Source organism: Solanum dulcamara, chromosome 12, assembly GCF_947179165.1.
Source record: "Solanum dulcamara chromosome 12, daSolDulc1.2, whole genome shotgun sequence".
In the NCBI taxonomy this organism is placed as follows: Eukaryota; Viridiplantae; Streptophyta; class Magnoliopsida; order Solanales; family Solanaceae; genus Solanum; species Solanum dulcamara.
Genome location: NC_077248.1, coordinates 48,813,468 through 48,829,693, shown reverse-complemented (window position 1 = coordinate 48,829,693; position 16,226 = coordinate 48,813,468).

Here is a 16,226-nt window from a genome sequence, read left to right as displayed (position 1 = left end):
GGAAAGAGTGGTGAATAAAAAAAGGAACTTTCTCTTTGTATGCATTATTACGTTTGCAAGTTTACGTAGGGTGATCAATCATTGTTTCATATTTTAAAGAAGAAATGCAGCAAGAAAATCTATCACCTAAAATATCTGATATAATTTAACATTTTTATAATTTATACGTCGCCATCACTCTCCAACTACTTCACTAATATGGAAAATAACAAAGTGAAGATGCACTAAAATAAACAAGCAGGGATTTATACTGCTCTGCATGATATGGGCTGCTCATTTATTATTAGTATTGGGAAAATCGTCCACCGTTGTTATTATATTCACCAAGAAACAGATATTGCTGGAACAGACGCAGTCTGCCCCATGCAGGGTGGTTGGAGCAATTGTAGTTTTTTCATCAAAAGATTTTTTTTTTATTTTCCTTTTTTGGAGCATTTAATTTGAAGACAATGAAATGATAAATAAAATACAAAATTTTTGTTATCCCAAAAGATTTGCACCCATTCCTAAGGGTAACCCATGTTTCTTCTTTATTACTTATTAAATGATATTCCATTTCAATTTATTCGTTTCTCTTTTTTTTTTGTCCGCTTTTAGAAGATTGTTTTTTCTCTTTTCTAACGTTGAAAGGATTAAAATATGGATACTGTGATATTTAGCTAAATAATATTATAATGATAATAAAAAAGACTAATAAATTGATAATAATGAAAGTAAAGCAAACAAAGATGACACAAATTTAACGTGATTTGGTTGGTGAATTAGAGGCGTGTAATGACCCTCAAGGTCATTTTTAATATTTTTGTAAAATAGTCATTTTACCCCTCCCTTTAGTTGCTCTGAGTCGTTTCTGATTGGTATCGGGTGTTGATTTTTAGAAAATCCTATGAAAAGTTAAATCTTTGGAAATTTTGAGTTTTCATAAGCTTTAAGTATTAAAAAGTGGTATTTGGGGTCAATCGAAGCTACAGATCTCGGAACACATCTATGGGCATATGGAAGAACTCAATCCATATTTTTGGTTAGCCTTACATACCTTGTGTGAAGACTTTGAAGAAAATCTTGTGGTTGGGTCTTCAATGGAGGACTCAAACCTTGAAGCTCTTGGAACTCTTCTTGTTGGAAATGGAGGAGAAGAAGAAGAAGAAGAAGAAGAGAGAGAGAGAGAGATAGGTTTCTAGGGATTTTAGAGAGAGAGTGAGGGATTGAAAATGATCCCAAAATGTGTTAGGGCTGATACATATATAATTTGGGTAAGTTCCCAAATTACCCCTCCTCAAAAGTTCTGAAAATAGGCTAAAAATGGACCTGGCGCGATAGTGGCGCATCGCGCCCTTGCAGCGCCAGGCTGATTACGCCTAAAACCTGCACACCTCGTAGTGGCGCGCCATGCCAAGGACCAAACTACTGAGGCACATTCTTGGTGCGATAGTGGCGCGTCGCGCCCTTACAGCTCCAAGGCCAATATTTTCTGGGTTCTGGAAATTGGCTTGAAAGACCCTGCACACCTTTTAGTGGTGCGCCGCGCCAGAGCCCAAACTATTGAGGCATGTTTCTGGCGCGATAGTGGCGTGTCGCGCCACTGCGGCGCCAAGCCCAGTTTTCCTAGCAATTGCAATCCAGGCCTGAAAATCTCTACTGTGCTAGTTCATCTTAGGATCGTCATATCTTTTGACTCTGAACTCCAAAAATTACATTCTTGGTGGCGTTGGAAAGAAGACTCGACGACCTTTAATTTGGTAGGTCGTGGGCCACCCAGATTGTCGTCTTTCAAAAGATTGGGTCATTAGAAATCGACCCTATACACGAACTCATTCTAAAACTTAACCACGATGAATCTTTTGGACTTAGCTTGGTCCTAGGGGTCCTCTGTGACCCCACATCACCTCCAACACTCTTCAATTTCTCAGGGACTCATCCTAACTCAAGCACATACCTCGAAATAAATATGATTGACCCTACCCGTGTACAAGAAAGGTCCGAATCTTAGGGAAATATTTTGAGGGGTGTTACATTATCTCCCCCTTGGGATCATTCGTCCTCGAATGATGAGTAAACCAATGGTGGACTCTAGGCACGAATAAAAATCGAAACTCAATCGAATCAACCAATCGAGCAATTTAGACAATTGGCTATTCAAACTCAAGAATAGACAAATCATTTCAACTCAGGATTAGGGGCATCGCCTTCATCATTCTCATCATTTGGCACGAATAGAACATCGAAACTCCATCAACCGAATCATTCAAACATCTACATACTCAACCGTCAAATTCTAATTCACGAGCGACATTTCCAATCCTCTTTACTATTTCATGAGGTCAATATATCGGTGTCCGAACTTCCTCTCCTTTCCAAGCCTCATAACACCCTTCACGTACCTACAATCTTTCCCCCAGATGCAATCATTAGTCTACTACCATCACTCTCACAACGACAACCATACACTCAAGCTTATTACTCTAACTACCTCACTCATATCTAAGAGTTCTCGAGCTTACTTTAACACTTATACCCTCATCATCGTATGAGCTCTTTCCCGGAGACACAATAACATACTCTTACCTATCTATTGCTCATCACAAGGTCTCATCTCACTCCTCCTCTACACATTTATCCTCAACTAGACAAGTACAACAAAACTGTCATAATCGGGAAGCACTCACCCTCCCTCATCTACTATCGCTCAACTCCGTCCACTATCATCTTGGCCAACTCATCACTATCGGAAGCTCAAGACTTACTTTGGCTCATTACCCTATCATCTCCCCCTTAGCTTAAAGGCATCAACAAAAGAATACTAACTAGTCACTTAGATCAACTCACAATTTAGAACCTCATATAACTCTATACTGTTTCATATACACCTCTTAAGCCTCTTCTTACCATATGACTTAGACTCAATTCACTATTTACATCTGAGGGTCACATAACCCCTCCATTCATAACACACACTCCCCGTAAGCTAATATCTTAATCTCTCGCATATGTCATGTCAAGCCTACTAAATAAAATCTTAAAACTAGAACTATCACAATCATTTATTATACCTCATTACTCACCCTATAGATACTCCACTCTAGTTGTAGGCCTCAATCAACCACCATTCTTACTACTTCAGTTCTACTCCTCTAACTCCCTCTTTCTAACTCTACAATCATCCTATCAACCATAGCTCTCCATGCCTCGGATTACACTCCATCGGATGGTGACACTTATCACTTAGATATACAACTTCCCCCTCGAAGGTGACATTCGAATCAAGATGTAGGGATAAGATTCTAGGATACATCTTGCTCTGACTCAACGCACGATCCATACGAATGAGAGTACATCTTTCCAGATCAATAGAGTTAAGCACAGTAATCGGCTCCTCTCAAGCCTTGTGCCGTCTATTCCCTTCCTCAAGACTTTATCTTAACTCATCAACAAGAATCTAATATCTACCATTTTAACTACCTTGAGTATGAGGGGTAGTCAAATGGATTTGAGCAACACACGAATTAGGAGGGAACATTCATAGAGTCAAACTCTATCGCACAAACTCAGAATATGAAAGAAGGGAAACAAATTCTTAATGTCCTATAGCCTCCTGATTATAAGTGTGGTGCACAACACACCCATAAGCAAGACTCTACTAGATACAGCTTCATAGACTCCCTAGGACACTTGAACTCTATGCTCTGATACCATGTTTGTCACGCCCCAAGAGGGTACCCTAGACGTAATCGGCACTCAAAAACCATTTCTGGCTCCCAAGCGAACCACATAGCCTGATCACACATCCGTCCGTTATTTCAATCAGCAAAAAGTTTAAAAATAAAGAATAATTTAGCAGGCAACTCAAAACATCAATCTAACTCAAAGAATAAAGGCCATGGGCCAATAATTCAACTAAAATATTTGTCATTAAAAATAGTTTGGCAAGAATAATTTAAGGAAAGAAATATTCAATCGACCATTCACTATATAGTCTATGAAGCCTCTATCATTACTATCTAATTGGTGCCAATGACATGTTCATGGCTACCTCAACTCAAAATAAAAAGGCTAACTCGACGCAAGATTTCACAAGCGGTGTCCTCCGAAAGTAGGGGAGGACTCACCAATACGCTGAGTGTGAATAGATCCCCAATGATGCTCCTATTGACGATCTCTTAAACCTGTCTCTGCATCATAAAATGATGCAGGCCAAATGGCGTCAGTACGTGGAATGTACTGGTATGTAATATGGCAGAATGAAACATACCTCAAGGAAGAGTAACACTGGTTCAAATATCTCAACTCAGGAAGATAAGAGAAACTCACGTAAGGCGTCATAAGTCTAAAGTAAGAATACACTTTTAGACAAGAACCAATCACACATCATACAATCCAATCCAATCATACACAATACAGTTCAATCAAATCATATATCATCCGATTCAATCCAATCGTATACAATTGGTTCAATCCGGTCATATACGATCCGATCTAATCCAATCCTATACCCTTCCATCATACACTTATCTAATCACATATCACATACTCTAATCCATCACACATCACCTAATCCTGATCATATAAAATCAACTCAACAATCCACTCAACAATCAACTCAAAGGACTCAACTCAATACTATACAAATTAGAATGTGCAATATTTTACAATTCAACTCAATCATCTACAATCATATTCAAACCAATCATATCAAGCACAATCCATTCAATTGGGAGTTTCTCTAACCGACAACCATCACCATATGAGCGAGTGATAGTACAACAAGCTGACGTTGTTGCCACATCCGTTCACACCTTGACAGGGTATGAACGAATCAACCAATCATGGATCCAATCCAACCAAGTTCTATAATGTCAGGACAAACATGTCGGGGAAGCATCCGACTTTAATAGTTCAATCCCCTCCTACGTTTGGCGACGTAGTTTATTGGTTCGAGTATGGACTGTAGTCTTACCCAATTCGGTGCTCGATACTCCTCCCAAGACTCAATATGCTCATATCTATCAAGTGAGTAAAATACTCAAAATGCTCATTTAGTCTTATCGGACTCTTTCAAATCAACTCATTTAGTCTCATTGGACTCTTTTCAAATCTGGCCTCATTGGACCTTCTTTCAAATTGACTCATCTCAAATCATCAAACTCTTCTCTTTAAAATCTATACAATCTCAACTCAATGTATGTAGAAAATATTAAGTACATTTAAAATATAAATCCAACTCATCAACTCAAACTCAAAATAGATACTTTAATGTAACAATACTCAACTCATTTAGAGGCTCCTCAAACTCAACTCATGCTTAAACTCCTTTTTAAATTAAAGATGAAAATAATCATTCTTTAGACTCAAAATAGTGTATAAATAGTTTATGCAAAAATGGTTCCAAAATCATTTATTTTCAAAATGCTCATAAGACTCCAACCACATTAAATTAGGTAAATCACATATCAAATAATCACATTAGACTCCAATCCACTTCATCACACAACATCCTCATCAATATAACCTCTTCATTCACATCATCGTCAAATACAATTATTCACATCGTCATCAAACATCATCATTACATCATCATCATCATCAAACATTATCATCACATCATTGTCAAATATCATCATCACATCAATCATCAAACATCTACTCCAAAATCCTTATTTTAGTCCTATGTTCAATTTATGGAAGCAAAAGGACATTCTTAATTATCCAATTCATTCTTTTCATTCCAATCAATACATATATACACAAAACCATCCATCTCAACTTCAAGACAATTATGACAAAGAAATCTCATCTTGGGTTCATGTGAATAAAACATGAACCCATACTCTCAATAAAACTCAACTCAAGAATATCGTCAATACCTATAAATCTATATACAAAGATCCATTTATAGTCAATAATATGAAAGATGACTATTTAGTAACTCAAGTCATTAAAATCATCAATCAACCATTTGTATCTAAAAACATTCCATAGTTTAGGGAAAACTTTCAAGAAAACCTTTCTAGAAGGTGCAACTCTTTCACAACTCCTAACCAACACATCTATAGGAATATGGAAGAACTCAATCCATATTTTTGGTTAGCCTTACACACCTTGTTTGAAGACTTTGAAGAAAACCTTGTGGTTGGGTCTTCAATGGAGGACTCAAACTTTGAAGCTCTTGGAACTCTTCTTGTTGGAAATGGAGAAGAAGAAGAAGAAGACAGAGAGAGAGAGATAGGTTTCTAGGGATTTTAGAGAGAGAGTGAGGGATTGAAAATAATCCCAAAATATGTTAGGGCTGATACATATATAATTTGGGTAAGTTCCCAAATTACCTCTCCTCAAAAGTTCTGAAAATAGGCTAAAAATATACCTGACGCGATAGTGGCGCGTCGCGCCCTTGCAGCACCAGGATGATTACGCCTAAAACCTGCATACCTCGTAGTGGCGCGCCGCGCCAAGGACCAAACTACTGAGGCACATTCTTGGCGCGATAGTGGCGCATCGCGCCCTTACAGCGCCAAGGCCAATATTTTCTGGGTTCTGGAAATTAGCTTGAAAGACCCTGCACACCTTTTAGTGGCGCGCCGCGCCAGAGCCCAAACTACTAAGGCATGTTTCTGGCATGATAGTGGCACGTCGCGCCACTATAGCGCCAATCCCAGTTTTCCTAGCAATTGCAACCCAGGCCTGAAAATCTCTACTGTGCTAGTTCATCTTAGGATAGTCATATCTTTTGACTCTGAACTCCAAAAATTACATTCTTGGTGGCGTTGGAAAGAAGACTCGACGAACTTTAATTTGGTAGGTCGTGGGCCACCCAGATTGTTGTCTTTCAAAAGATAAGGTCATTAGAAGTCGACCCTATACACGAACTCATCTTAAAACTTAACCACGATGAATCTTTTGGACTTAGCTTGGTCCTAGGGGTCCTCTGTGACCCCACATCACCTCCAACACTCTTCAATTTCTCAGGGACTCATCTTAGCTCAAGCACATACCTCGAAATAAATACGGTTGACCCTACCCGTGTACAAGAAAGGTTCGAATCTTAGGGAAACATTTTGAGGGGTGTTACAGTTATGAATATTATTTATGAATATTAATAGTGTGAAAATTTGGTAAAGGCAAAGGGCAAAAAGTAAAATTCGCAAAGTGGCCTATGGTAGTATTCTGGAAGGCTAGGGGTAAAACGGGAATTTCACAAAGTGTTCAAGAATGTTCTTGAAAGACCAAAGTGTTCAAGAAAATTCATGTAGGGGTGCACTCTTTTATGGCCATGTGATGAATATATATGAACCAAAGTGTACATGGCAAGACAATTAAGTCATCTTTATTTTTATTTTTTAAAGAAAGTTCTAGAAAAATTGAGAAGGGGTCATGTGTTTATATTCATATTTGAGGGACTTATTTTCAAATATGGATAAGTGGTGGAAGATATATATATATATATATATGTGTGTCTTATGACTCATTAGGGTCATTCTTATCCCAAGAGAATTCTAGAAAATTCAAGAGAAAGAAGAGAAGAAAAACTTGAAGCTAGAGAGAGAGAGCTCGGTTTTGGGGGAGAAAAAAAGAGGTAAGTCTCCCATTTTGCTCAATAAATTAATTATATAGGGTATACCAAGATGTTATGAAGGTATTGGTAATGTAAATTTATGGTTTGGAGCAGCCAAAAAATATTACCAAACAGCCCCAAAATTTTAGCCGCACTATGAGAGCTTCCGAGGCAAGTTTTGACGAGTTTTGGTGAATTTTGAGCAAGGTAAGATTTTCTCTTTCAATTGAAGTTTATGAGGTTGTTATGGGGTATGTTAAATGTATAAATGATGCTGTAAGTGAAAAAAATGTATAAGGATGCTTGACGTTAGAAACAACTAAATGAAAGTCGTAGTAGTTCAATCGAAGTCGCGTAGTGTGTTGTCGTTGTGGTGCTGCGGTTGCAGCTAGTTGGGTTGCGTGTTGCAGGGCTTTAAAGTGTGTTAAAAAGGGTGTCGGTGCTTTTGGTTGCAGCCACACGACCCCCCATTTGGTATGGTTAAATAGTTTACGAAATAAAGGTTAAAAACTCTATTTTGGTATCGTAAAATTTGAGCTAGTTGTTTGGAGTTGTATTATGGGATATTGAAGTGATTTAATGGTATATGTGCTGCTGGTTTTTGTTGTTGGATGGTTTTTGATATTGTGGCCTAGTTGAAATCTCGGGGATGGTGTATTTACAGGGGAAGTGCTGCCGAAATTTTGATAGAAAAAAATATTAGTTTAGGATGAGAATCTTCGATATCTACAGCTAATGTTTGCATTCGGTAACCTTGTTATAGATTTTTGGGAAGGCCAAGAGTTATGTGGGATTGACTAAGGAAGCGGACAAGGTATGTAAGGCTTACCCTTTTTTTCAAGGCATGATTCTGATGTTATGATTTCATAAGTGCTTCCATATTTTCTTTGTTTTCAAAAGCTAGGTGTCAATGGTCCCAAGGAAATGACTACTTTTCCTATAACCCGTCAATATTTTCCAAAATGTCTATAGTTTTCCAAAATAAAGGTTTACAGTATTACAAGCTTTTATGACAATAACGATAGATATGTTTTATAACGACATTGATGATGTCGAGGATGAGAATATGTCTATGATGGCTATGATAAGAACGACTTCATGTATGTAAGGTTTACCCTTATTTCTCTTGGCATGTTTTGACATAAGTATATAGAGCTACTCTTTCTTTTGGCATGAGTTTTATGAAACAAGTATATGTCATTTTATACAATTTCAAGGAAGTCCTATTCGTAGAGCCACTAGGATGGCCAATTTGCTTGAGTTTCCAAAGGATATTTTCTCGTGCTTAGATACGTGTATATAATTTCAAAAGTTTTATTTTGATATAATCCATGGTAATTTTTGAAAGATACTTGACATGACTCTTATCTTGATTTTTGAATCATAACTCATTTCGATTATTCTACGAGTCTTGAAAATTGGTCCTATGTGCATATGTATACGATTTGGCGCCTTACGAGATTGTGACCTTATTCTACATTCTCTTAATATTATCTTTCGTTGATAGTCTCATATTATAATAATTGTTCCTTCAAGGTGAGACAAAGCGATCATGGTTCGTCTATAATACAATCGGAGGTTACCGACCTTCCGTCACTCTGATAGATACATGACTTTTGTTGAGCTCTTCTGCATACTGTCTATATGTATATGTATATGTATATAGGGGATATGGGGAAGGTTCATATGTGGCGCTATAGACGCATTGCCACCTGGTCAGTTGGAGTAATTTTCATCCTGGATGCGAGATGCCCGGACGCGGGACATATGTGGGCGATATGATATGTTCTATTTTCTATGTATATGAAAAAGAAATGTTTTTAAAGGAAAAAACAAGCATGCATGGAATCCGGCCTAAAAGGGCACTCATATGTACAGGTTACTCTCTTATCTCTCTTTATGTTCTATGATTCTATGATATGGTTGTTCATACCTTATGTTCTTTGTTATGATGATTTTCATGCCTTACATACTCGGTACATTACTCATACTGACATCCCTTCTTGTGGACGCTGCATTTCATGCCGCGTAGGTACACCCAGACGAGTAGAAGTTATTATAAAAGATGGTCCAGCGAGGTTAGCAACTCCACTTGTTCCTGGAGTGCTGCCGAGTCAGAGTATATGCGCTATGATGTTTCGTTCGAAGTTAGAGATTTTGCATATAAAGTCGTGGGTATAAAGTGTCAGCTTTGTAAGCGGCGTCACCAGCCGATATGTTATTATGTCATATGTCACAAGTTTTATGGGATGATGAATTTTGGAAAGCAAGATTCGGAAAGCTTAGCTATGTTTTACATTTCTTTTTTATGTAAACGTCTAAAGAGATTAAGTACGTAATATGAGGCAGCGGGTTCGCTCGGCTCTGAGAATGGGGTCGGGTGCCCATCACACCCTATTAAGATCGGGGTGTGACATATCGAGGCCCGTTGTGAAATGTGGCTTAAAATGACTCTTGGGTGTGGGATCCACTTTCTATTAAAATAATCTCGTATGGGAATTATGAATGTGCCATTGAGTTCGGAATGTCTAATTTAGTGGGGTAGCTTATCTGATTTATTTTTATCATAGTCCGATCGAATTTGGAGCAACCCATCGGAGATTTTGAATTTTCCAAAATCTGATATTTGCAGCAGCTCAGCAGCCCTTTTTTGGGATATTTCCTCCAACTTTAAAACCCTTTATCTTGGGCTATAGAGCTCCAAATTGAGTGATTCAAAAGGAAAACTTGTGAGATTTTTCATGCAGAACGCATTGGAAAGATTGAAAATTGATTTGGAGCATTCGATTCAGGAAAAAATTATGATTTTATTTATAGTAGTGTCTATTTTCGGATTGATTTTTTGAAGAACTTTGAGAAATTATTTCTTGACCTATATAAATTCGATTTTGGTGATTCAAGGGTCTAAATTCAAGAAATTTTTGAGAAAAATCTCGTGGTGAGATCAGAAATGCGAGATAAAGCTTCGTTTGAGGTAAAAATGCATCTTTAGTTACTGATTTAGTCTTTTTTGGAATGAAATTTTGTTGAATTTTGGAAGAGTGTATTTTGGTCAATATAACTCCATTTTGAGTGATTCTTGAGGCTAGATTATGGGGTTTTTCACAAAAATCATTATAGTGAAATTGTTTTGGGTTGGAAGAGTCTTGTTTATTTAGAATTAGCTGATTTTGATGTTTTCATTTTTGGTCTTTTAGTCAGAATTTATGAGTTTTGGTTGCATGCTCGTCCCGCATAGCTTCCCACCTCGAATTATGTTATAAATCTAATTTATGAGCTTGGGGTAACATTTTAAACCAGTTTTGGGGGTCAAATCCAGAATTCCCTATGCGGGTCCCACAATTCCCGTTTTAGACCCTGAAAATAGTCTGTCTCCAAAAATTATGAAATTAGTGTCTAAACGACCGTATCGACGTTATGGTTCTTGTTTTGACAGCTTGGCAGCATTTCGAGGTAGTTCAAAAGAGAAAAGCTCCAGTATAGTGATTTGGAACCCGCGTGTTTAGCCTACAGGTAGGCTACGATTTATCTTTCTTTAGAATGAACTGAAATGTGTGAAAGCATGTTGAAATAGTTAGAATTTTGGTTGGGTAGGTTAATTGTATATCTCAGGTGTTAGAAATCATGTTTTAGACTTGTTATCGGACTTTTCGGGTATTTAGAAGCATGTGTATCTTGTCATTATTTGTTTTTATTATAAGGAGAGTTGAATGAGCATGTTTTTGATACTGTGGAGTATGTCGTCCTTAGTATAGGATGTAAACTTACTTTAGATGCCTCGGCGTCTCTTTGGTGGACTTAGATTCTTATAAAATGGTGTAGCGGGCTAGTACCAAGTAGTTTGGCCTTAGTTAGGCGTTACCCTTGATCTTAAAAATACACTCATCCATAAATTGGTATAATCGTGACTTTCATGATGAGTCGGCAACACTAGATTTTATGATCATTGACTTTGGCTCCGGTTTAAGTTTTGGCGGTATATCAATTGACTCATTGGGAAAAAGAATTTTGGTAGTGTTGTATTCTAGTTGGGGAGGAGAATATTTGGCATCATGGGATAATTTATCTATGAGCATTCGGGTACCCAGTCTCGGCCTTCGTTCTGAATTATCGGAGAGCATCTGGATACCCAGCCCTGGCCTCTGCTGGCTTGCTAGTATGACGAGCATTCGGGTACCCAGTCCTGGCCTCGATCATATCGATGTTTTACGGTGAGCATCCGGGTACCCAATTCCGGCCTCGACTGTACCAATGTATTATGGCAAGCATCCGAGTACTCAGTCCCGTCCTTGGCCACTTTGAATAATCGGGCAAATATCTGGGTCCCAGTCTCGGCCTCAACCCCTAAGTCACCCCAAGATCGATTGACTCTTGGAGATTCTGGGTTTGGAAATGATACAGTACTTCGGCTTCTAACATTGCAGATTCTTGGTTCCTAGCCTTGGTAGTTGTAACTATTCTGTGTACTCCGCGGGCTTATGGGGGTTCGTCTGGGTTTTTATTTAACTTGCACACAAGTTTCCCAGCTAGGCTTATGGGGGTCCAATTGGGTATAGTTAGCTGTAGTTCTCATAGGTAATGCTCTTTTCCCTTTTGATGCTTATGTTGACTCCTATTTAGGCTATTCCTCTTTTTTATATTGTTTTTACCTTTTCTGCTCATTCGGCCTACGACGCCTATTGGGTATCTGTTGTCTTGGTACTCATACTATACTTTGCATCTACTTTTGTGATGCAGGACCAAGCACTAGCTATCGTTGTGGATAGATCGAGCCGGTTGCAGTCAGCTTCGGAGACTAGGGTGAGCACTTGGCGTTTTTGAATTATTCTTGTCTCCTTCAGTATGGATGACCCGTCTTTTGCCTTTTGAGACTAGCCAGTTGTTGTATATATTTTCGATCCACTTTCGGAACTTGTACTCGTCTTTTATTTTGTAGCAGCTCTGTACTTGTAATTTTCAGGTTTTGGGAGGGATCTTTAGTTGTTTAGATCATGTTTTGGTTTACTTCCGCTTATTCTTTCTGCTTATTCTTTTTGCCTATCTTTATAATTCTCCGCTCTTATTTAGTTTCTGCCCTCAAACCTATTATTTGAAGTTTCGAGTTCACGGGTTGACTTACCTACTGGTGGGTTATAGTAGGTGTCATCATGATCTAAGGAATTGGGTCGTGACAAAGCGAATCCAAGATTTGGAGTTTCCAGATGCCAAGCAGATGCATTGATTAGATTACTAGATTAACCTTGGGCTTTGACTCCGTGCAAAGTCCACTAAGCATAATTTTTTTAATAATATTACTAATATTATAAATATATATTATTAATTTATAATTGTTCTCAATGAGTTTATATATTTTGGAAATGGTCAATGAGGGCATCATTACCTATATTTATAAATACATCACACACTATTTAACAAATTAAACAATCATTTAAATATTGACCACCAATCCTATTTCATACTTTATTTTTTATCTACTTCACGGATGAGAATGTTAGCTCCATAGTTACGGTAGCTACAGGTAAAATATTTGCTTGATTAGTTCGGGAAAAATTAAGGAATAAAATATTTTATATTTTATTAGAAAAAAGAATTTTATCATTATCTAAATAAAAGTTAAAGATGAGGTTATTAAAAAATCGCATGAGGTTATACTATTCAAATTATAAAACGAGGTTAAGAAGAAAGAAATATTACTTCCCACTTTTTTTTTAGTTAAAATGATTTAAAAAAAAAGAAACAAGAAAGAGAAAATCTTTTAAAATAATAATTTTATTAGAAAAAGAAAAAAATATATATTATGTTTATTAGAAAAAAATGTATTTTTGACACAATAAAGCAACAATAGGGACATTTGTGACGCTAAACTATTAATAGTGGAGATATTTTTGGGCCAACTGTTATCAGTAGGTACATTTTTTAACCAAACTATAAACAAAAAATATTTTTATTCAATTTGACATCGTTTAAGGATACTTTTTAACACTTTTATATTAAATAAATAGTAACCAATAAAAAAAATCAAAGATTAATAAACTAAATTAGTCAACAATAATTACTAACAAAAACTAAGTCAACTAGAATTAAAAAGAGAAATAAATAAAAATAGGGAAAATGATCAAAAATGTCCTTAAACTATCTAAATGAATAAAAATGTCCTCTATTTATATTTTGGTGCAAAAATGCCCTTGCCGTCAATACTTTGATCCAGAAATGCCCTTATTGTTATTTAATGAGTCAAAAATGTCCATTTTCATATATTATTTATTTTCTTTTTGAACATATGTTTTTCCTAATAATATTTCTTTTATTAGCAAATGTTTATTCTACTTCAATTAGAAAAAATATTAAAAATAATTTTTTTTATTATAATTATTTTTTATCGTTATTTGAATAAAAATTAATGATGAATTTATTACGATCTGATATATATATGACATATATTATCCGTTAAAACTTAGAGTACATGAAATTATTCCTTTTTAATTGATCAAATGGGATTACGAAGAATAAAATAATTTTCTACATTTTTATTACTTAAAGTGATTTTTTTAAAAAAAGAATAGAGTTCTTTAAAAATAATATTTTTATAAGGAACAAAATTTATTTTTTTTACATAAAAAATATATTTATTAGAAAAAGGGCATTTTGACCCATTTTGTAATAATAGGGGCATTTTTGACCCATTAAATAATAGTAAGGGCATTTTTGAACCAAATTATAAATGATAAGGGCATTTTTGGACCAAACTATAAACGATAAGCATTTTTGTTCATTTCAAATAATTTAAGGGCAGTTTTGACCTTTTTCCCATAAAAATATAATCTTTAAAACCTTGCTTTATTGAACCTAAATTCACTATCTATTCAGGATGAAAGTATTTTGTTTTTAAAAAAATGTCATTGCCGAGACTCAATCCTGTGTCTATTAGGAGGGAGATTCGTCCTTAGTCATTGGCACCATGGCACCTTTTGATTCTCTTGGTGCCATTTATATATTTATCGACATCTTACATATATACACCTATATACACATCTGGTTTCACAGATGCAACTTCTTTATTCCTTAACTTGCGGAGTTGATGATCTAAAATCTCTATCGGAACCTCTTCATAGGATAAACTCTCTTTCACACCAACACTTTCAAATGGTACAATAGAAGTAGGTCAGCAACATAATTTTTCAAAAATAAAATATGAAGCACCGGATGCATCAATGCCAACTCGGAAGGCAAATCCAATTCATAACCTACCTTGCCATAGCGTCTCAAAATCTGATATGACCCTACATAGCGGGGATTAATCTTCCCTTTCTTACCAAAATGCATCACACCCTTCATAGGTGAGATTTTCAAGTAAACCTAATCATCAATCTTAAATTCAAGCTCTCTCCTCCTTACATCTGAATAGAACTTTTGTCAACTTTGGGCAGTCTTCAACCTTTCCCTAGTGAGTCTAACTTTATCTGGATATTCACCAACCAACTCGGGTCGTATTAAATCAACTTCACCAACCTCAAACCATTCAATAAGAGATCTACACCTCCTACCGTATAAGACCTCAAATAGAGCCTTTTTTGATACTTGAGTGATAACTGTTATTGTAGGCAAACTCAATCAATGACAAATGACCATTCCAATTCCCTTTGAAGTCGACTACACAAACCCTCAACATATCCTCCAAAGTCTGTATAGTATGCTCGGGTCGGCCTGGTGATGAAAAGTTGTGCTAAGCTTAACTTGAGTACCAAGAGCCTTTTGAAATGACCTCCAAAACTGAGTACCTCTGTCTAAAATGATAGACAACGGAAACCCATAAACCTTAACCAACTCTAAAATGTAAAGTCTAGCATAATCCCCTATTGAATAGAAAGTCTTAACGGAAAGAAAATGCACTGACTTAGTCATTCGATCAAAAATAATCCAAATCATACCATGTTGCTTACGAGTACGAGGTAAACCCGTAATTAAATCCATATTCAAGTCTTCCTACATCCAAGTAGGGATCTCATTGTCTTGAGATAAACCTCTCAGTTTTTGATGCTCAACCTTCACTTGTTGACAATTTGGACACTTAGTCAGAAATTCCGCAATATCCTTCTTCATGCCATTCCACCAATACACTTTTTTCAAATCACAATACATCTTTGTGTGTTCTGAATGAATAGAATATCCTAAGCTATGAGCCTCGGACAATATTATTTTCTTTAAACCATCAATATTGGGAACACATAAACAACCTTGATATTAAAGTAAACCATTTCCCCCTAGGTATATCCTCAATGACATTTTCGAAAACCACTTTCTTCAATTCAATCAAAGTCGGATCATTGTCTTATTTTTCTTTGACATTCGACACAAGAGATAATTCAGAACTATTTTGCACAACAACACCTCCATCCTCGGAATCAACTAAACGAACACCCAAATGAGCTAGTCTATGAGCATCATGAACTAACTCTTTCTTTTCATCCTCAATATGGGTAACACTATTCATAGACAACCTACTAAGAGCATCAACAATCACATTTGCCTTTCTCGGATGGTACACCAAACTCATGTCATAATCCTTCAACAACTTAAGTCATCTCCTTTGTCAAAGATTCAAATCCTTTTGCTTAAACACATATTGCAAATTCTTATGGTTGGTGAATATATCAACATGGATGCCATAGGGATAGTGTCT